This window comes from Callithrix jacchus, chromosome 18 (assembly GCF_049354715.1).
Source record: "Callithrix jacchus isolate 240 chromosome 18, calJac240_pri, whole genome shotgun sequence".
Taxonomy (NCBI): domain Eukaryota; kingdom Metazoa; phylum Chordata; class Mammalia; order Primates; family Cebidae; genus Callithrix; species Callithrix jacchus.
The window spans coordinates 45,092,952-45,116,530 of NC_133519.1; the positions used below are offsets into that span (position 1 = coordinate 45,092,952).

Sequence of the window (23,579 nt, forward strand, 5' to 3'; positions counted from 1 at the left end):
TGACCCTTGTTCTGTTTCCACTTTCACCAATTAACCTCTGACTGCCCCCCACCCCACCCCATAGGTCTGCTCACATGGTAAAAAATGATTACATGAACGAGGTTTGTGATTCAAATGTAGCTTTTTATGTGATAAACTCATTGAGGGAATGCGCTTATCATATGGCACCTGAAGAAGGAATTTACAAAATTAATGAGCACGATTCTTCTTTTGTTTATCCTTACAGCCAACAAGCATTCTGTTTTGTGGTGACCAACCATCCCAGTTCGCCCAGGTCTGAGGCAGTTCTCCAGATGTGGGATTCTGTGCTAAAACCGAGAAAGTCTTGGGCAGACTAGATGTTGGTTACCCTAGCTACTGATTGGCAGAAGCTGTGATAAGTGCTAGGAACTTTTAAACAGGTGTTATATATCCCCTTCTTTGAATATCTGAGAAATCTTTTTCCTCCAGCATTTGCTCACAGGATTTTTTTTTTTTACTGCTCTCCAGTGTATTAATGAAGTTTAACAAATGTTTTAAAATACTGGTGGGCGCTTAGTGGTCTCCAAGTGACTTTTTAGCTTCAAGTTAAATTCTTTCTGAGTTTGTTACCAGGACATCTGCCTATTAAAAACAAATCATTAAGGGAGGAAAATGCTCTGCCCATTGAGTTTGTAACTCTTACCCTTCATGCCTTTTGGGAGCCAGATAAAATCAGCCATTATCTATTTTTCTTAGTACCCAACCAAACGGTCTAATTTTCCTAATTTTAGACGCAGCAGCAAACTTATAGTTGACTATATTCATTTGTTTTAGAGAAACAGAGAGAACAATTTTTATTAGAGGCATCAGAGTGTTAAGTTGCCTACAGAGAGACAATCTAACACTGTGGAAAGCAACTCACACTCTGCAGTCCCAGAAAAACATCAGAAACTCTGGTTCCTGTCTGTGTGGAGCTTGCTTTCATCTCTGCTGTAGGCAGTTTAAGAAGTTCTATTACTACCATGGGCTCTGACTGGCCTTTGATGTCAATCATCTTTGTTCAGCTGCATTAGTTTCCCATTATCTTCTGGTGAGGCATGAGAGCCAAGGTCTAAACAGAAAAGAAAGACAATCACATGTCTTTATATATCCCAGCATTTAAAGACTTGGAACTATCTTCCTCAGCAACAAACCTGTAACAGCAGGTTTCAGGTAGAAATTGCAGCTTTTCTTTAGATCTAAAAGGAAGATGCTTATGCAGCCTTTTGTTAGAAATTCTTCATCCCACACATCATTAGAGACAACATGGTATAAACAGTCTGCAAAGGGAATACTCTAGCAGCTATTTTACAATTATTACCTCCAGCTTTTCTTCAGTCATTTCCTCAAATGCTGCCTTCTCAGTAGCCACTGTCACTGTTTCTTTAGCTCCCATGGAGAAAGTTTCAGTCTTCAAATTTAGGTGCTAATCATAACAGTGATCAGAATATGTTACTCAGCTTAATTTTAATCTCCAGTTGAAAATGGGCCAAAGATACAGCAAGACAGAAAGCACGCTGAGAAGGATTTAGGAATTTAAATAACATTTATGCTTGGAGAAGCCCCCTCAAGAAAACAAACAAAACTGTCCAGAGTGGAACTTTCATCATTGCTCCACTTACGAGAGTTTTAAACTGGAGATCTCCTGGATATTTCAACTCCTTCAAGGTTAATATATCAAAAACAGAATGTATACATCCCTCCATAATCTGTCCCTTTTCCTACATTCCTGCCTCATTCTAATTAATGGAGCTACAAGTCATCTATATTAGGAACATGGGTGCTGTTACCAGTTCTTCTGTCTTCCTCACAACCTCTGTGTAATTACGTACTGGTGAGCTTGGCCAGCCAGTCCACAAGAAATGGAGAGACAGACCACTAAGACCAAGTTTAAGTTTATACTCCGTCACTTTATCAATTAGACAAGCAATGAAAGTCCAGATGTTACAGACAAGTTTAGGGACTCAAGCACATACACACAACTGCCTGATAGCCTGCTTAATGCCTCCTAGATTTGTGCAAAAGATGGTCAATGCAAGCCCCTTGGAATAAATTTTTATAAAAACCCACCAATTGGAAAATCCCAGAGTGGAGGATGACCTATGGTATTTGGCTAGTGGAGGAACCAGAACCGCACCCAAGTGCTTGCCATGTTACTATATAAACACTTGTACTCTGCATCCCAGTTACATCCATCTGTGCTATTTTTCCTATTGCATCATCAGGTCTACAGATGGGTCTAGGACTAACTCACCACACCAGCGTTGTCAACTCCACTTTGTGAAGAGCTATGACATAATCACCTTTTTTCTATTTTCATTGTCATTACTTTAGTACAGGCTCTGACCATTCTCATTCTTAAGCCTCATCCCATGTGAACTCATCATCTGCAGTGCTGCTAGTTAACTTTCTAAAATATCAACATATTCATGTCACTTTTGGCCTAAAAAAACTTTATGATTCTTTCCTTGAAAATGCCCTACCTCCTAACTGTAGTTCCAAAGGCTTTTCATGCCTTGGCCTATAATCTTTTTCTGACATTATTTCCCACCAGTGTCCTTTCCAGCAAATGGCCACTACTGCTGTTCTGTGACACCTGTGCCTTCACCCCATCCTTCCTTCAGACATGCTATTCTTACTACATGCCTTAGTTATTTTACAATCACGTTTTTATTTTATTTTGTTAATGTTTTAATTTATAATTTTTGTGGCTACATAGTAGGTGTATATACCTGTGGGGTAGATGTTTTGATACAGGCATGCAATGTAAGGTAATCACATCATAGAGAATGGATTATCCGTCCCCTCAAGAATTTATCCTTTGTGTAACGAATAGTCCACTTATACCTTTTCAGTTATTTTACAATGTACAGTTAAGTTATTACTGATGATAGTCACACTTTTGTGCCATCAGATAGTATGTCTTATTCATTCTTTCCGGTTTTTTTTTTGTACCCATTAACCATTCCCACCTCCTCTCCAGCCCCCCACTACCCTTCTCAGCCTCTGGTAACCATCCTTCTACTCTCTATGCCCATGAATTCAATTGTTTTAATTTTTGGATTCCACAAATAAGTGAGAACATGCAATGTTTGAACAATCATGTTTTTAAAGCCCACTTTATGACCAGTACAAAGCTAGGTGTTAAGGATCTAAGGTCAAGTAAGATTTGGTCTTTTCTGGGGAGATTTTATAATTTGGGAGAAATTCAGATACATAAATCAACAGTTATTTTACAATGTGATCAATTCTCATTTTTAATAAGAGTATACACAAATTGCTGTGGGAGCCCAGAGGAGCATCTACTAAGAGACAGAAGTGGAGAACATGGAGGTCTTGCTGATATGTCTAAGTTTTGTAACTCAGGAGGGAAAAAGCAAACATCGTATGTTCTCACTGGTATGTGAGAGCTAAACAGTGAGGACACAAAGGTGTAAGAATGATACAATAGACTTTGGGGAATTGGGGGGAAGACTGAGGAGGCAAGGGATAAAAGACCACAAATAGGGTGCAGTGTGTCCTGCTCAGGTGGTGGGTGCCCCAAAATCTCACAAAATCACCACTAAAGAACTTACGCAGCCAAACACCACCTGTACCCCAGTAACCTATGAAAAATTGTTAATTTTTTTTAAGAATCATTGTAAAAAAAAGAATAACTAGAAGCTATGTATTAAATAGAGCTTTGATTTTTAAGCCGTCAGTTGAAGACAAATTTTTGAATTGATCCAAGTACAGATGCTGGATTCATTCTCATTTAGACTGCCACCTGTGCTTCTAGATTAATAGGAGCATCATTTTATAGTTTAGTGGGGGTTATGGAATGGTCTAGACCTCTTAAAACGGGAGTTTTTCTGTTGGGATTTGGCAAAGCCTTGAATATAACGGGAAAAAAACCTGAGGAATGAAAAGTAGATTTCACAGGAAGAACTTTCATGATGGCAGAATAGTTATTAAAGTTTCTCAGATCTCATGGCTGGCATCATTTGGATGACAGTGGCATGAATTCAGACGAAAGCCATCTCTTTGTATTGAAGGTAAACCTCCTCACCTGTTCCCTCCAAACACTGACCTATCGTCTTGGGCATGTTAGCCTTTTCCGGCAATGCACCTTGTCAGATTTTCATGTCAGCTCCCCATCTGAACAACACCAACTGAATCTACCTCGGCGTGATGGTTTTCCTTTCAAAGTAGGCGCATAATGATAATGGATGAATAAATGGATGGATGATGGACAGGTGAGTAGCTGGATGGAGGCATGCATATCTGAACTATCATTTATGGGGTAATCTCCTTTTACTTCTTTCTGCTATAATAGTCCTAATTCTCCATGGAGTGATGGATAATTGACTCAAAGCAGAAAGAAAATCAAGGAAGGATATTTATATAAAGCTTTATTAAAACCACCATATTTTGTAGCCCTTTCTTTCTTGGTAACTGTCTATTATTCCTTCAAGACTCAATTTAATAATTTCTCCTATGTAAAGTCCTCCCTACTCCCAACTGACTCAACCATTCTCTCCTCTATGTTAAAACCATATTTTGTGTGTACTTATAGTTTCACATGTCACACCATTATGTTTTACATGTCTCAGTAGACTGTGGGCACATCAGGGGCTGTGGCTCGTACAGCTATAGGCATTTCGGTACTCTGACTTTGTTAGGAGATACTTTGTTCCAGATGAGAACATATACTTGATACCTGAAATAATCAAATCAGGTTTTTATTTCCAAACTATTACCACCCTATCTTCTTAATCAGAGTGCACTGAGTTTAATTTTATCTGCCTTTTTGATAAAATTATGACCATTATTTACAACATGTCACTGAGGTGTTTTTGAGTTCTGTTGACATTTGGAGTTACGCTTTCTTGAAATTTTTCTACAATTATTTTTACACTTATTTCTCTTTCACTCTGTTTTTGTCATGTGTTACAGCATTCTTTCCTTGTTGTCAATGTGCCTGTTCTTAGGACTTCTCCCATGCCAAAGTTTATCTGAATGTGCTGCTTCTGCTCAACTGAAAAATCCAGACAACTAGTACTAGGATTACACCTACATAAATAGAGTTTGGAATGAGAACTCAAGACACTCCCTGACAAGTAAATTACATGATGTTAAGACTTGCATTTTTGCTGTTCTAAGACTTGAAAAACAAAAAAATGTATATAATTATTCTTCAAACTCAAGTCTCTGAGTCTATTCTGAATGAGGTAAGTCCTTCAGCCGAGTGAAGCCTGGAAGTGAATAGTGTGGACCTGAATGCTGTAGTAAAAATAATAAAATTGAAAAGAGGGAAAAAAGAAAAATCAACCAACACAAAAATTAGTCCCCAAAGCTATCACTGATAAAACTACTTAGAAAAAAAATATTAAGTTTTTGGAATTTGAAGCAATAAATACAAACCTTTGAAAGCCATACATTTTTTGACCCAAATTCTATTTGGATCTAAATAGTAACCTTTGAGGGAAAGAGAGTACGCACATGCTCTCAAATGGCAAGTACACATGTATAATCTAGCACACCTGCTGCTGCTTTGTTGCGAGGAGTTAGTGAAAAGGAACAGATGTAAAAAATGCTGAGGGCAAGTAGAAAACAAGCCTAGAAACTTAGCAGCATCTTTGCTGGAGAAAATAGTGTAATTTCTCTTCAATTCATTAAACATTATTTGAAATTATCTTTTTACATCAGAGGAGACATTTGCTTCCTGATTTGTTGAATCATTTCTACGAGACATTTAAGCTTATTAAGTTCACTTAATTCCTGTGAAACTAATTCAAATTTTAAGCAGTAAAATACTCCAATGTTTTTCTATTGATGTTCTCCAATACAAAACAAAATGCTACTTTATCGTCTAGCAAACATATTCTAAGTGTCACCACTGTGTAATACATACACAATTTATGACAGCACGATAAAAATTGTTATTTGCAAAGTACTTTAAAAACATTAACTATTAATTTTTTGTGCCTGATTTTGGATATACTGAATTGTCTTAATAGGAACTAATCTATGATGATATTTTTTATCTAGAAATAAAAATTAAATCCTGTTTTGTAAACCTATACACATCGCTGTTTCTCATTACTGCAATTAAGAATAAATCTACATATGGTACATTAACTGTAAATGATTCATAATTTAAGCAAATACCCGATTCTCCAGGACTAGATATTTCATCATTATAATTTTAACACGGTCATTTGTAATAAAATAGAATTCCTATGACAATCAAATATATGTATCATAAACAACTATGTCAGAAAATAAGTTGTCTAAATTTTACTATGACATCTAAAGAAATTTTTAAAAATACAGTCATCTGTTAGTTTAACAACACCAATGAATAAAGTTAGCTTGCAATTACCAGTCACTAAGAGAGAAAGGAGTTTCTCATGCTGTGATTATTATTTGCATATAGTATCAGCAAGGGTTATAGAAACTTTACAATGTTATTTACTTGCCATTTTAGTTTCTGTTTTTACTGTTTCTTTTCTCTATTCTCATGTCATGATTAGAATTTGCAATCTATTTGCTTTGTTTTTTATGTTTCATAAGGGATTTAAAAAATCTAGAACCTTGCTCTTCAAGATATGATTCCTAAATTAGAAGGATACGCGTAATCTGGAAGCTGCTTAGAGACGCAGACTCTCAGGCCTGCTGAATTGAAACCTGTTCTGTAACAAGATCCCTAGGCGACTCATATGCATGTCAAAGAAATGCTATCCTAGCACACAACTCCCCTTAGCCCTAGCACATAAGTCCACATGCATATTATTGGACTCTGTAATGTAAATATTGAATACTGAGTCTGAGAACTTTTATAACTGCATTTTTCAACTAAAAGAAAAAATTATATTAAAATTACTGTGTTAACTTAAAAAGGTATGTGAGCAAACTTATGTTCCTTACATATTTTTAAATAAATAATACATGCACAAACAAAACGACTTTAAAGAGAGTGGGGCATCCTCTTATTCCACCCATCACTTACAGTAGTTTTCAGACTCTTTATTCAATCAACAATTTCAGGTGCTATGACTGTGGTAAAAGACTAATAAAGCAAAAAGGTCCACGAGGCAGTCTCTGCCCTCAGGTGGATTGTGTTCTAGTGGGAAGTATAGACCAATAGCAGATGTTTATAAGGAAAATTTATACTCACACTGTGTCAGAGAGAATCTGGATTGTTATATTAAGATTATAAAGAGAAAAAAAACAGTTAAAAGAAGGTTATTACGGTAACTGTTGTTTGTTGCTTTATCTTCTAACTAAACTTCACTTAGAGAGACAGACCACCATAGTGGTATGGAAAAACCCCAACACCTGGTTTTCAGATGGGCCCGAACACTGTGTGTGTTTACTGTGTACCAAGTGATGTGGACGGTAACTGGATTTTGTACACACTACGACCTTGCAATACAGGCACTATTCTTACTATTAGCTTCATTTAGAAATGAAGAAACCGATGCTCAGAAAAATGAAGGAGGTTGCTTGCTCAAGAACACCCCGATTTCAAATACTACAAATGCTGGGCCCAAGATCCATCTGACTCCATAATTGTGGTTTCTGTTTGTTTATGCTTTAAGTTCTGGGGTACATGTGCAGAACGTGCAGGTTTGTTACATAGGTATACACGCGCCATAGTGGTTTGCTGCACCCATCAACCCGTCATCTGCATTAGGTATTTCTTTTCATGCTATCCCTCCCCTAACCCCCCACCCCTAGACAGGACCTGGTGTTTGATGTTCCTCTCCCTGTGTCCATGTGTTCTCATTGTTCAATTCCCACTTATGAGTGAGAACATGCAGTATTTGGTTTTCTGATCCTGTGTCGTGGTTTTAATCTCCATGTTATAGACGTAAATCATAACAAAAAAATAATACATTATTATTATTATTATATTACATAATACATATTATTATAGATTTCTAATCTAATTCTAACTTGAGAGAAAAAGAATGCTACCAGAAGTGAAATCTGTGCTGTTTTCTGGATAAGAAGAGGACTTATTCACACAAAAGGAACATCAGACAGCAAGGTTCAAGGTCAGAAATAACCTGGACTGTGGAACTAGGGAGCGGGTAGATGAGCATCCAGGGTTGCCAGAGCTAAGAGCCACAAGTCTGCAGAGTGACGAGGCTGAAGATGTCAAGGGTGGAGATCTATCTTATAATGTGTTAAACAATGTGACCTTTACACATTTTATAGTAGAAAAGAGCTGAAGTTCTTACATTCTGTCTTTTGTGAAGCAATCTGTTCTTTTTTCATATGTTCAGTATCTTTATTTTAAAAATTCATTGGAGATGCTGGAGTGTCTCTTTTCTGCATCATTTCTATGCATTTCGTGTTCTCATTTTTTTCTTTCTTTGTCTCTTTCTTTCACGTTAAAGGTTTCTTCAAATCCTTAGTGACAATGACAGAGGCACTCAAAACAAAGCAACAACTGTATGAGGACCAGGTTTCTTGACTAATGGGCCTCACCCTTGGGCTTCTGAGTGCTTAAAAAAGATCAATACATTGGTCCCAGTCCAGATACTGTGACTCAACTGATTTGAGGTATGATATAAGCATCAGGATACTTAAAATCTTGCCCTGGGATATTCTAAAACACAGGCAAGTTTGAAGATATTAGCTCTAAGGTGATCTTAGTGGGACTTTTGGTATTACCTGGGGCCAATTATTTTACTCAATCAAGGAATCTTTAAAATTTCCTTGGTTTCAATACTGAAGTGAAGAGTGAAGAAGGAGGCAAGGATAACAAAATAAACTATCCACTTCCAAGGAAAGAAGAGAGGAGTAAAAGTAGGATGAAGCAGGATGGAGTCTTATCTTCATGTGAGTAAATTTATATTACATCTTCTGCTTGCTGGAGGCCATTATCCTATGCAAATTAACACAGGAACACAAAACTACTGCATGTTCTCACTTAAAAGTGGGAGCTTAACATTGGGTACTCATGAACATAAAGACTGCAACAATAGATGCTGGGGACTATTAGTGGAGGAAGAGGGGGGCCAAGGGTTACAAAACTAACTGCTGGGTACTATGCTCAGTACCTGGGTGAGGGCATCATTTGTATGCCAAACCTCAGCAGCATGCAACAGACCCAAGTAACAAACCTGTACATGTACTCCCTGAATCTAAAATGAAAGTTAATTAGATGCCCACCAACGGTGAACCGGAAAAAGGAAATGTGATAAATATACAACATGAAATACTACACAAACATAAAAATTGAAATCGCATCCTTTGCAGCAACATGGATGTAGCTGGAGGCCATTATCCCAAGCAGATGGATGCAGGAGCAGAAACCGAAGTACCACATGTTCTCACTTACAAGTGGGAGCTAAACATTGAGTACAACAGACCCTGAGGCCTACTGGGGAGGGTAGGAGGGGATAAGAGTCAAAAAACTACCTGTCAGGTACTATGCTCGCTACCTAACGGACAAATTATTTTGTATACCAAACTCCATGATACACAATCTACCCATGTCACAGACATGTAAACGTACCCCCTTGATCCTAAAATAAAAGTTGAAAAAAAGATTTTAAAAAGAGGCATGAAGAAAACTGCAAATCCGTCTGCCACAGTCATTGGACCACCTTGTCTTACGCTCTGATTACCTAAAGAAAGGAAGGAAAAGTGAACCAGGCTTTTCCAGGAAGAACCAGACTATTATTAACCAGACAAACCTATACCAATTCATAAGCTGAGGTTCAGTTACATTTTCTGCCTATTTCGTGTGTGTGTGTGTGTGTGTGTGTGTGTGTGTGTGTGTGGTTTTGTTTTTGGAGACAGAGTCTCACTCTGTTGCCCAGGCTGGAGTGGAGGCCCTGGGCTCCCAAAGTGCTGGTATTACAGGTGTGAGCCACCACGCCTGGCCTTTTTCTGCCTATTTCTATCAAACTATATGTCATACGCTCTTAATCATCATCTTATCTAACTACTTGCACTAGACTCTGATTTCTTAGTGGAGAAGGAACAAATATTAGTCAGCAACACCCTTTACAGCCTGTCAAAGAGAAAGAATTTAATGATGTTTGTTGACTGATTGACTGATGGATGTACTATATTAATGAAGTGAAGCAGAAATGACAAACGTGGCCTCGAGGTTTGTAAAATATCTTTGGAAGGGACATTTCAGCATTAAAAAAAAAGAAGATAAAAAGAGAAGATCCCTTATGACAATTCTTGGTTAGCAATGTTCCATTTCTCTAAATCTTCTTGGGTGACATCGGTTATTATAAGACTTTCGAAAAATTACTAGAAGGTTTTCAAATTCTGCAAGGTTACTGGCAAATGTAGAATTTAAGAGACCACCCGTCTACTCTTGAGAATCCTGGGATATCCTCCCAAGTTACTCCTGTCTGAGTTGTCCTAAGATGCTTGTGAAGTATTGGCTCCTGGTGTTTATTCCCCCTTTAAAGGTTATGCCTCAGTACCCTTTGAAGATCTCATTAAAATACCAATGTTAGGGCTCTTGCTCATAGTAACAAAGGGATGTAATAAAGGGATGGCCTTAGATGGAAAATTCAGTGTTTTTGTACCTCAAACTTCTGATTTTTTCATCATTCTAAAAGAAAGATAAAAATACCTTAGGGTTGCCTGCCAGAGTAAATCTCCATGTTTATTTTCTCTAATTAATAAAATAAGATACTTTTCCAAACGAATATAATAAAATAAAGCTGTTACTTTTAATAGCAAGTCTCACCTCCACCTGCTAATGGGTCTAGTGACTCAAGGGCAACACGCTTGTGATTTTACCTTTCTAGGCAGTAAAACTTCAGGTTTCTGCCAGTGGGAAAGACAGAATCAGCTGACTATGCCAAGCGAGGGAGGGGAATCTGGAAATTTAAAGACAGATCATGCACCCCAGTTCCAGCCTCAGCTTGTACGTCTGCTTCTGCAGGTAACTGATCACTCAAATTTAAGAGTCTTCTGGAGTTGTCTGCTTCCGCAAAGGAAACTTGCTTTTTTCCAATTTCTGCCTTATCCCCAGCAACATAAGGTTAGATTTCTCATGTCTCCTGACTCTGTCAGCCTGCATCATCTGCTTTTCAGTTTTTAGAAGGTAGACTTCTTTGGTTAACTCCTCTCTCTTTGTCTTTATTTTGCCTTGATGTGTTTGTGCCTTTTTGTTTAATTTGAATGTTTATAAAAGAAAATCCAGATAAATGCCTAATCATAAATCTCACTTTTATTGGTTCTAAATCCAATTGATGATACATATGAAACTGGAAGCGGCACACTAGCATCAGAATATAAAATCCTCCTGAGAAATATTGTTGATAGTTCATCTATGTTCAAACTCTAGGAAAGGATTTTTAGGAATTGAAGTTCCAAAGCTATCAGCACATGTAGTCACCGTGATGCCCTGGACTACTAGATCTTCCAGCCTGACTATTTGCATACCATTTTATGAATTGTTTACTGAAGATATTCTTTTACATGCTGGCCTCAGGTATGGGAGCTGGATATGTGTTACCCACTATGCCAGGCATTTTACACTTAAATTGCTTAATGATCTTAATAGGTAGGAGATATTTCTCCAGCTTGGAGTTGAGAAAACTGAGGCATTGAGAGGACAAACAAGTTGCCAAAGCTCACAAAGTTGAACTGGATCTGGGATACATGGGCTGCGTTTGTTTGTTTTCTGATTGCCAAGCTTGTGTCTGTAGCACAATGTGACCTCATCTCGTGGGTTGGGAATGACACTCTCAATTTGACATAGTCGTGTTTACCTCATCCACAAAGTCACACAGCAAATGAAGAATGTTTCCATAGCGTGGAAATCAGTTTGTGGAAATGAGAATCATGCATTATTTGCAGGTCCATTTGTTCTTCAGCTGATTTTTAATGACCCTGGCATACCGACCAGAGCTGCTTAAATGTAACAGCCCCATAGAAACAAACTGTATCTAACCCAAATTCCTTCTTCTGCAATTTAAACTTATTTCTTCTTCATTTATTCTCAGGAGAGAAGGGAAATATCTGATAATCTTCTTTCTTTTAATAAGCTACCACACTTTTGGAAAATTGTAATTTACAATGTCTCTTGCATAGTAGGAAAAAAATTCTCACTATACTCAGCATTGACCAGCCTTTTATTATGCATTTATTCATTTTTTATTGGATTTATACAGTAGCTTTTCCCTAAAGAGCTCAAGGTTCTATGTGAGAACTTTTAAGCAGCAAACATTATTTCAACATAATGAGCCTGACTGTCTCTTACAGAAAGAGAGCAGAATATCATAAACTTAGCCAGAAGAGGGCTACTAATCTCAAATAAGCCAAGCCCAATTTATGAATGCAGAGTGTCCAAGGAGGGGCATTGTTCCTGGGAACAGGAGCAAGACTAGGAGCAGAGTGAGAGAAGAGCATTTTCACTGACAGCCATCCTATCAAAGAGAAGCACCACTTTTTCTTTCAAATGAAGCTCATCTCTCAGTGTGTGTAGTAAAGTGTATGGATGAGGAGATGCTATGGGGGAAGAAAGGGATCTGGACGGGAGCGGGAAGGCTGTAACAGCAATTATGTAAAGAGCACAGTTCCTTCTGAAGACAATTAACAAGCAAAAAGATAGAAAGTGAAAGTGGAATGAAGTCCGTGACCTCTGAGGGTGAACTAGGAAGCAGGGGATGATGGTAGCTTCTGGCCTTTTACTTAATCTTGTCATTTTCCATTATTTAAATGCAATCATCAATGGCCAATGGGAGAGATCATCTTAGAATAGTTCTCTAGAATACATATTTCTTTACATAGCCCTATGTCAAACACACTAGAGTGATAATGAAACTAACTGAATCATATGCTTAGGCTACAGTTTCATAACTTAAGAAAAACACCCACTTGTGAATAATTTCATGATTAGTGTGTGTATAATCTAACTGAGAGCTTGGGCAGCCCAATTATAAAAGCTTGAATTTTTCTCCATGTTTCTTTTTTTAATTCTCCAGGGAATTAGAACCTGTGTCATGGGATGTATAATACCCTAAGTAAAGAGAAGACTTCAGCAGATTCAAGATTTTATGCCCTTTGTTTCTGCCCCAGTTTGCACCTGATGCATCCCAACACTGGTTTCTGAAGTTTCTGGATTAAGGAGAAGAGCACCTAGTCAAATTGCCATGATCAAGAGATACTGTTAGAAAAACAAGCAAACAAAAAGTTGTGTTAAGCTGATATGATTCCTGAACAGGAAAGTCTTGTTTAAAAATCCCAGGAGCATGCTAACAGTGCTGAAAGGAATATTTTGAAGTTACTGGGAATTTAGTTATGGGTTGAGAACCCCAAGTAAATTCTTGAGCAATAAAAACATCACAAAATATCCTTCTAGGGAGAGTGAATTTTCTCACAGGAAGACAAAGCTTTTGATTTGTTGAATGTTGTTTCTCAGAATTACAGAAAAAGCAGAGAATTTCCTTTTCCACTCTTATCCTAATAGTGTTTAACTTTCCCACAAATAAATGTTAAACTAGTATCTTTAGAATATCAATTTGATAGAATACAAAATTATTAACCTTCCTACGAAGACCAAATTATTTGTATAACCGAAGCAGCTAAGTATCTCAATATGGCTTTGGGCCTGAATATGGATTTGTATGTATGTACATGTGTGTACATATATATAGAATATGTAATGTATATTAACCTAATTGACCAAATAGAGGATAAGAAATTAATCTCTGCAGTCATAAAAACCCGGTTTTGCTTCAGGCCTTGCCAATTAATCATTGGATGACTTTAGAAAGTTACCCAAATTGTTTAAGCCTCAGTCTTAGCATTAGAAAAATTGGACTAGCAATAATACCTGCTTTGTAAAAACTTTGTGATAATCAAATGAGATAATGCATATGCTGGTTGATATAATGCATGATTACCTAGTAAGCTCTCAATAAACATTAGCTTTTATCAATCAGTGTCATTATTATTACATTATTATAGAATCAAACTTTTATCTCCCAGCTGACATAAACACCCTTGACTTCTTATTTATCATTACATCCCCTGCACCTAAATTTGCTTCCATTTTTAAGTGCTTTATTTTTCTTTTTAACACTGTTAATATTTTATTTGTATAATATTTTATTTTGATAATAATTACATTTTATTTATATTCACTTATCATATGACTCCCATACTAGACTATAAGCACCTGGTGAAAAAGTCTGCATTGCTTACCCCTATGTCACCATCATCACCAGCCAAGGAACACTGTAGATGCTAATAAGAGTCTGCTAAAGAGTGACAAAGGCTTGGCATATAGTGCACAATACACAAATCTTTAAGTTGATACATAAAAATATAAACAAATAACAAGCATCCCAAGCATAGGTGGATACAACTGTTTGTATGTGTGAGTGGCCTTCCTTCTGTTGGGCCATTCCCTTACAGCAGGGAACAGAGTGAGTGACAGCTGCTTTATTACTGATTGATAACCAGTTAATGAATTATGACTACTTAGCATAACAGAGAGGTGAGCAAATTTGAAGAGGGCCAGGTTGATCAACAGAGTGATTTAAATGCTAGAAAATAGGATTTAAAATGAGAGGCTAAGGGAATTGGGGTTATTCAGCCTGAAGAAGAAGATGGGAGGATGTTATGCATCAGGTAAAAGCCAGCTGTTCTTCATTTTTAAAGGCTAATCCACATAATAAAACACAGGAGGTGACACGTTAAAGTAGATTCACCAAGGGACTCAAGAGTTTTTTAACACAGATTTGTGTTATGACTTTGGGGCACTTTCAAATTGAAATTGTACTTGAAAAAAAATCTCACTGGAAATAGCCATAATTAGGTATTTGGGAATATGTATATGGTTTAAATTAAATCTAATATTATTCAAAATAGGAAATATACAAAACGACCTACCTCAACTGTATGTATAGCCTTCACTTACAAAGTTTACTGTGTACTCATTTCCAAGATAATCATTTAAATTCAGTAAGGTTTTGATTCAGAAATGTCACAAGCCTCAGGAAATAAACTAATCTAGAACTTTATGCATAAAATAAATATGCAGAATAATTAATACCATAAAGTTGGAAATAATCAATGATTTGATAATGAAAATACTAGGATTTGATGATTTGGAATAATCATTTTAACTTTCATTTCATGTAATTACTTTACAAAACATGTCACTTGTATTATATTATGAATGCATTAAAACAAATTGCAACTTCAAAATGCATCATTTGATGAATTTTTCAGTAAAGAATTATTTTGCAATGTAAAGTCATCTTTATAGAGATAATTCTAAAGTTATATATTTAAAGAATTTTCAGCAAGTTAAACATACCTATACAAAAATATATGTTCTAATTTTACTTGAAGGGTGAATGTTTGCTCTAGTAATTTTCTGCACAGACCTTTCTTTTCTTACTGATGACCTAGAGTTTGTCTGTAGAATAAAAATTACAATTTTGTTAGATTCTTTCTGAAAATAATGATTTCCATATACTGAGTACTTACTGGGTATAAACACTATAAATGTATTATTTCTACGTCTCACAACAGTCCTTAAAGTAAGCACTATTATTTTCCAGATATAGAAATCAGTCCAAGATGACACCACTAGTGGGTGGCATTACTGGCATTCTGTTCAACAGTGTAGGACTCTGAGACATAGGGCTACCCTTTGAAATGTGTTTATGAAAAGTAATTAACTACACACAGGATAGACAATGAGAAAATTAAAATAACATATTCTATAAATTGAGATTCAAATTTTAAACAAAATATTTACAGACCTGGTATGATAGCATTCCAAAGACAGTGAGCTTTGGAATTAGATAGCTTAGGTTCAAATACTGTCTCCAACTGTTACTACCATAACCAACCTCTATGAGGTCATCACTAGCTTCACTTCTCCTTTATGACATGGATTTGATAAGAATAATACTTCCTACAACTACTGTAAGGATAAAGTAAAATCCTGAATGTAAAATATTTATCACAGTGCCTGGTATAGAGTAGATGCTCAATAATTGTTGGTGGAGATGCTAAGTGACACATCTTATGCAGACATAGAAGGCCCAATCTTCATGATTACCTAGCAAAACAATGAAATTCTGAGTTTCATAGCCAATGTCATACTGAATGGACAAAAGCTGGAAGCATTCCCTTTGAAAACCAGCACAAGACAAAGATGCCCCCTCTCACCACTCCCATTCAACATAGTATTGGGAGTTCTGGCCAGAGCAATCAGGCAAGAGGAAGAAATAAAGCGTATTCAAATAGGAAAAGAGGAGTCAAATTGTCTCTGTCTGCAGATGACAAGATTGTATATTTAGAAAACCCCACTGTCTCAGACGAAAATCTCCTTAAGCTGATAAATAACTTCAACAAAGTCTCAGGATACTAAATCAATGTGAAAAAATCACATTCCTATACACCAATAATAAACAAGCAGAGAGCCAAATCATGAGTGAACTCCCATTCACAATTGCTACAAAGAAAATAAAATACAACTTATAAGGCACGTGAAGGACCTCTTCAAGGAGAACTACAAACTACTGCTCGAGGAAATAAGAAAGGACACAAACAAATGGAAAAGCATTCCATGCTTATGGATAAGAAGAATCAATATTGTGAAAATAGCCATACTGCCCAAAGGAATTTACAGATTCAATGCTATTCCCATCAAGCTACCCCCTTTTTTGCAGAGCTAGAAAGAAAGTGCTTCAAATTTCATATGGACCCAAAAAGAGCCCATATAGACAAGACAATACTAAGCAAAAAGAACAAAGCTGGTGGCATCACACAACCTGACTTCAAACTACACTACAAGGCTACAGTAATCAAAACAGCATGGTACTGATACCAAAACAGATCTACAGGCCAATGAAACAGAGCAGAGGCCTCAGAAATAACACCACGCATCTATAACCATCTGATCTTTGACAAACCTGACAAAAATAAGCAATGAAGAAAGAATTCCTTATTTAATAAATAGTTCTGGGAAAACTGGCTAGTCGTATGAGGAAAACAGAAACTGGACCCCTTACACCTTATACAAAAGTTAACTCAAGTTGGAGTAAAGATTTAAATGTAAAACCTAAAGCCATAAAAACCCTAGAAGAAAACCTAGGAAATACCATTCAGGACAGAAGCATGGGCAAAGATTTCATGACTAAAACACCAAAAGCAATGGCAACAAAAGCTAAAATTGACAAATGGGATCTAATTAAACTAAAGAGTTTCTGCACAGCAAAAGGAAACTATCATCAGAGTGAACAGGCAATCTACAAAATGGGAGAATATATTTGCAATCTATTTTTCTGACAAAGGTCTAATATTTACAAAGAATATCTACAAGAAACTTAAATAAATTTACAAGAAAAAAATAAACAACCCAATCAAAAAGTGGGCGAAGGATATAAACAGATGCTTCTCAAAAGAAGACATTTATGCAGTCAACAAACATGATAAAAAGCTCATCATCGCTGGTTATCACAGAAATGTAAATCAAAACTACAATGAGATATCATCTCACACCAGTTAGAATGGTGATCATTAAAAAGTCAGGAAACAACAGATGCTGGAGAGAGGATGTGGAGAAATAGGAACGCTTTTACACTGTTGATGGGAGTGTAAATTAGTTCAACCATTGTGGAAGACAGTGTGGTGATTCCTCAAGGAACTAAAACCAAAAATATCATTTGACCCAGCAATCCCATTACTGGGTATTTATCCAAAAGATTATAAATCCTTCTACTATAAAGACATATGCACATGTATGTTTACTGCAGCACTATTACGATAGCAAAGACTCGGCACCAACCCAAATGCCCATCAATGATAGATTGGATAAAGAAAATGTGGCATATATATAGCATGGTATACTATGCAGCCATAAAAAAGAATGAGGTCATGTCCTTTGTAGGGACATGGATGAAGCTGTAAACCATCAACCTCAGTAAACAAACACAGGAACAGAAAACCAAACACCACGTGTTCTCACTCCAAAGTGAGAGTTGAACAATGAGAACACATGGACATAGGAAGGTGGACATCACACCTCAGGGCCTGTTGCAGGCTGGGGAGAAAGGGGAGGGAGAGCATTAGGACAAATACCTAATGCATGTGGAGCTTAAAACCTAGATGACTGGTTGATAGGTGCAGCAAACCACCATGGCACATTATACCTAGCAACAAACCTGCATATTCAGCACATGTATCCAAGAACTTAAAGTAAAATAAAAATAAATAAAAAAGAAATTCTGACTTTCAAACTATCATGTAAAATGTGCCTCTGATGTATCATTTTACTATTTCCTTTTTGTCTTTCTGATACTTTCATTCCAGCATTGCTGTTGTAATGGAAGATAGTAAAATGGTTGCAGAATCTTACCCTTATTTACAGGTCTTAATTTGGCATGTTAACACTCTTGTGATAGGCTACTGTTTAATAACACATCTCCAGGAGCATATCTTTTCAATTAAGTTGTTTACATTTCAAATGCAATATGGTAAAATGCAAGCATATTGCCATGATTCCACAGCCCCAGGTTTCATACCTTCAGATTCATGAAAACAATGTTGTTTTTACATCTCCCTAAATAATTCTAACAGATAAATGAGCACCACCTTTTGGCAAATATAAATTTACATTTTTGTAATGGTTATCTTTCAACTATTATCTTGAATGTGGTTCTTCTAAAATTGACTCAAATGCAGATAAAATTGAAACAGATACATTGTCAATTTTTTAAAAGTGACTTTACCCTTGAATGAGTGATTGGAGCAACTTTTTTATCTCTTCCACAAGCACTGTAAAACTAAACAGCAGAGATATAATTTTAAAATATGTTTTGTGGAACCAGGGTCATCTTACCTTTTTGCTCATGGTATTAACCCATCCAAAAATGCCAGACTCATGTAAGAGCACTAACTCTCTAAAAACTGTGTTATGTGAGCCTGGAACTATTGCAAAATGACTCAAGATCCCTCCAATATTGGCAGAGGATGTTCCACTAACGAATGATGCCCCCTCCACCCTGAATCATGCAGCTCCAAGGCTGAATCCAACCTTCTGCCATTCTCCACGTTGCGCACCATTACCAAGCTTTCTGTTGCCCTTTTTTTAACAGTGACTGAGACCGTGAAGCCTTTGCTATTTACTACATTCCTGATGGTTTCATCATTAAAAAAATCAATATGCTGAAATTTTTAAATCCTGAATTTATATATATTCAACTTCTCAGAAGACTGAGTTGCGTCAATTTAGTAAAGTCATTGTGTTGTGTCGCTGGAGAGGCAATAAAATGAGAAAGAAAAACTTGTCACATTTGTATTTATGAATGTATCTGCATGCAATAAAATATAGTGAAGACAATTTGTTCACTGGAAACAAGAACTTTACAATTATTATTTTTAAATGTTAAAAAAGTATGGATACAAAACATGTGAACCACAATTCCTGGAAATACAAGGTTTTCCCATATCTTGAAATGTATGTGTTAATTTTATTGGTAAGGGGAGGTGTGTCAGAAGCTAAATGTCATGCTCTTTCTTTTCTTTTTAATTTTTGCCTTATTATAATATGAAAAATATATATGAAAAATTTATCAGGGAATTAAGACATCGTTCAATGTATTGTTCTTAAGAGTTTGTACTTAATACAGTGTAATGACTTCTTAATAGAGCAGTGTAAACTCAAATAAATTACCAACCCAAAAACATTTCAGCAGGGTATGTTTATAAGTAATTTAACACTGAGTAGAAGACAGCTGACATGATTTTGTCTTAGGTAAGGTTTTGTCTTACTCTACCACCACCATAAGGTGGAGATTTGTGAGCAACAAGTTTGCTGAGGAGCACTCTTGGGACCAAAACCTGAGTAAACTAGGGAAGCAAGATGAGGCAGAGGAAGAGATTGAACTGTGTACAGTTTGACGGAGGTGCAAACCAGTCCCTTGGGGAGCTGTGGGGAAGCAATGGCTCCTCAGAGATGTTCCAATTTAGACAAGGAAACTGGGTCTTTGTACGGCCATGTTGAATAGTCCTCAGACATAGGCTGCCTTCAGAGAAAAAACATAATTCTGTGCAAAACAGCTCATCTTGACCAAGTGCAGTTCCCACCATCTATCAGCAGCCAATACTCCCAGCATCTGATGAATGCATGTTTCTAACCTGAGGGGGAAATCTAGGTGGTATGCTTCAATATTTATTGCAATGCTATATAGTCAGGTAAGGGAGGAATTTTTTTGTTTTTATTTTTAGTCTTAATTTTAGACTTCCTCATTAATCTGACACACACAATCCATCCTTTAAACTCCAATACCATGTAACACAGAAAGTTTTAGACTTAACAATAAAGTCTAAGATGAATCTTACACAAAAAGACTCTTAGCTCACAATAACTTACCAATGACCATTTGTTGAACATAACAATCAGTAGAGCTCTTTGTGAGACAATACAGTTTTAATGAAATAATAAATTCCCACGGCACTATTTTCAGTGCCATTCTTTTAGCATCATGGTTCCCGAACTATGTGCCAAGGAACTCCAGGGCACTGCAGAAAACTCTCTGGAGAATCATGAGATGCTTTTAAATTGCTGGGAAAAGAGAGCAATATCAGGCAGCATATGAACTACGACCTCAAGGGATTTCACAGTTTTAACACTGGTTTATAGTATTTATTTTTTGTTTGTTTGTTTGTTTGTTTTTTGATGATAGAGTATCTTTGTAGAGCTGGGTTTTCTGTGGTTTCTGGATGAAAAGCTGTTACCATGCAAAAATCATTGTAGAATGAGAAATGAGGGTGGGAAGGCCCAATCCAATGCTAAACTTTGAGAAATTCTGTAACACCCAACAGAAGAACATATCCCATTGATAAGTAATGGTGATTATTTAAGAAGGAAACATAAAGTATTTTTTTAACATAAGTATATTTCTTTTAAGTAGCAACTGGGTTGTTAGTACGTTAATATATATGAGCACCTATGGACGCTGTCACTAAAGGTGTCATGAACCAAGAAAGTCTGGAAACCTGTGTTTGAGCATTTGATCACAGAGGGGAAGAGGCTGTTCCGAACAGAAGAAGCTGCATGCACAATGGCCCTGCAATGAGAGAGTACCCGGCGTGCTTAAAAGACACTGTGTTTGTCCTATATAAGACAACAGTACTAGTAGCATTTGTGGACTGGAACTGTTGAGTGCCAGTATCCACATGATGGATTGGCCCAAGATGATATGGCAGAGGTAGAACAGGGCAACTCCGAAGCACACCATAGACCCAGCTATTGATTTTAGATTATACCCTGAAGGCAATAATGGGGATTTTATTTTAGGAAGGAATGTGATCAGAGATGTGTTCAAAAAGATGATTCTGGATGTCACTCTCAATAATAGTGTATACTTTATAAATATCTGAGACAATGTATTGATCTAGGAGAGACATCATGAGAAGCTAAACCAATATAAGTTTAGAGTTAAAAGGTCAGACTTTATATATACTATTAAGAGACATTGACCATAAATTGGATGTGAGATGTAAAGAAGAGAAATTCAAGAACCAGGTGCCCCTAACTCCCACATTATTCAAGGATCCAATGTACACCATAAAATCTATTTTAAAAAGAGAAACCTAACCCACACTCCACTTCCTTCACATAATATTAGCTAGATGTTAGTCACATGTAAGGTGACCAATTCATTTAGGTTTGCCTAGGATTTTTCCAGTTGCATTACTGAAAGTCTCACATCCCAGAAAATTCCTCACTTTTAGGCAAATCAGGATAGTTGGCTACCCTTGCCACATGGTCACATCTAGCTGCAAGAGAGGACAAGTAATTTTTAAGCCTGTTGAACAATGAACCCAGATAAACACAGAAGTTCCCTTACTAAGGAGGAAGAGGAAAACAGATAGGCAACTAGCATAAAGGAATGCAATAGACATGAGTAAGCAATTAGCAATATTCTCTGTAACGACTAGTGATTAAGATGGGCACACCAAATCTCACTCGGTAAGTAGAGAAAGAGAAGGTTATTGAGGAGACTGAAAAAGAACCACTCAAAATGTTGAAGAAGAGCAGGTAAGGGAAATTACAATAGCAAATTTCAAGAGGATGTGTTCATGATATAATCAAATGCTATAGATAAAGCTTGTCAAGTATCCTCTCTTAAGTTTTAGTTTAAGGCAGTACCTAAGGAAGGTAATTACAAAGATATGGAAAGAATCACAGAAGACGAGGGTAAGGGCAAATGAAAACAACCCTCATTTCCAGAGAGACTTTACCAACAGCAACGCTGGATTTCATGCCCGTCCTGAGAACAGGTGTGCTTCACAGTTTTCCAACACCAGCGCTTTAATACTCCCTAAGAACACATATTTTCTTTTTCTTGGAAACCTTCCTTCCTTTAGAAGAGAGCTTCCTATAATTTAGGGGGTCTGTCCTGGCTGTGGTTTCTTCCTGGCAACCTCACGTGCTACTTTATCTTTGCCTGTGGTAGGCACTGTCCACTGTCAACATCTGTTCAGTGAAAAAAAAGATTCAGGAGCTTAATACTCAAATTCTCATGTCTCTGGTCACAGAGATTGATGTGATGTAAAGAGACAGAGATTATAGCATTTGATGCCACATGAGACATAATTTAATTGTTTAAAAAAAAGGACACTCAATTGCTTCACCACACCAGCGTTTGTCTTACCGGAATTTAGAGCTCTGCTGGGCCAGTGGCTCATGTCTGTAATTCCAGCACTTTGGGAGGCCAGTGCAGATGACTGCTTGTGTCCAGAACTTTGAGACCAGCCCAGTCAACACAGCAAGATCCTGTCTCTATAAAAAAGTCAAAAATTAGCTGGGTGTGATTACACACACCTGCAGTCTTAGGTGGGAGGATCTCGTGAGCCCAAGAGGACAAGGCTGCAGTGAGCTATGATTACGCCACTGCATGATCACGTTGGGATAGCTTCCCACATCACCCACCATTTTAAATAATGCTAAATAAATAAATAATGTTTAAAAAACGAAAAATAGAGTCTATGGACCACTCTCAGCCTTTTTCTTATCTACTAGCTTCCTCCTGCCTTCACTTCTTTCTTCACTTCTTTTCCTGCCTGGCTTCGATTTCACGGCCCATTCACATCCACTATGTTTCCATATCCCGATTTCCCCTATTCTTCTCCTCCTGGCAAATCAGCACTGCTAAAGAAACTCACATTAAACTCCTTGACCAGCTGCCCTCTCCATCACAGAAAGCTGCTCTGGTCTTAAAATTTAGACCACTTCCTTCAGTCAGCTGCATTTTAACCTCAGCAGCAAATCTCACCTTCCGCCTCACAGATCAAAGAGAAGCCACAAAACAGGATCCACCTAATCTCTCCCTGCACAACTACAAAACCTGCCTGTAATCACGGAGGAGGTGGCTCTGCTCTCTCCCCACGTGTGCACACCACTCCGTTCTCTTTGACCTTGTCTCTTGCAGTATCATCAATAACCCTCTTCCGCACCCCTTATTACCTTTCTCCTTTCTTAATTGACATTCCCACGTATAAGCAGGCAAAAATACCTTCAAATACTTTTTAAAAAATAGTTTCTTGGCCGGGTACGGTGGCTCACGCCTGTAATCCCA

At 37.1% G+C, this 23,579-nt stretch overlaps 2 long non-coding RNA genes across 2 annotated transcripts in view; both read right to left on the reverse strand.

Annotated features, from left to right (window-relative positions):
• The window catches only part of LOC144580100 (uncharacterized), a 36,479-nt gene extending 28,800 nt beyond the window's left edge, over positions 1-7,679 (reverse strand). The window contains exon 1 of the long non-coding RNA XR_013529018.1: positions 884-7,679. This is a non-coding gene — a long non-coding RNA (uncharacterized LOC144580100). The remainder of the gene's footprint in view (positions 1-883) is intronic.
• Positions 1-23,579, reverse strand: part of LOC103789074 (uncharacterized) — a 248,658-nt gene that overhangs the window by 210,948 nt on the left and 14,131 nt on the right. The gene's annotated exons all lie outside the window — the stretch shown is intronic.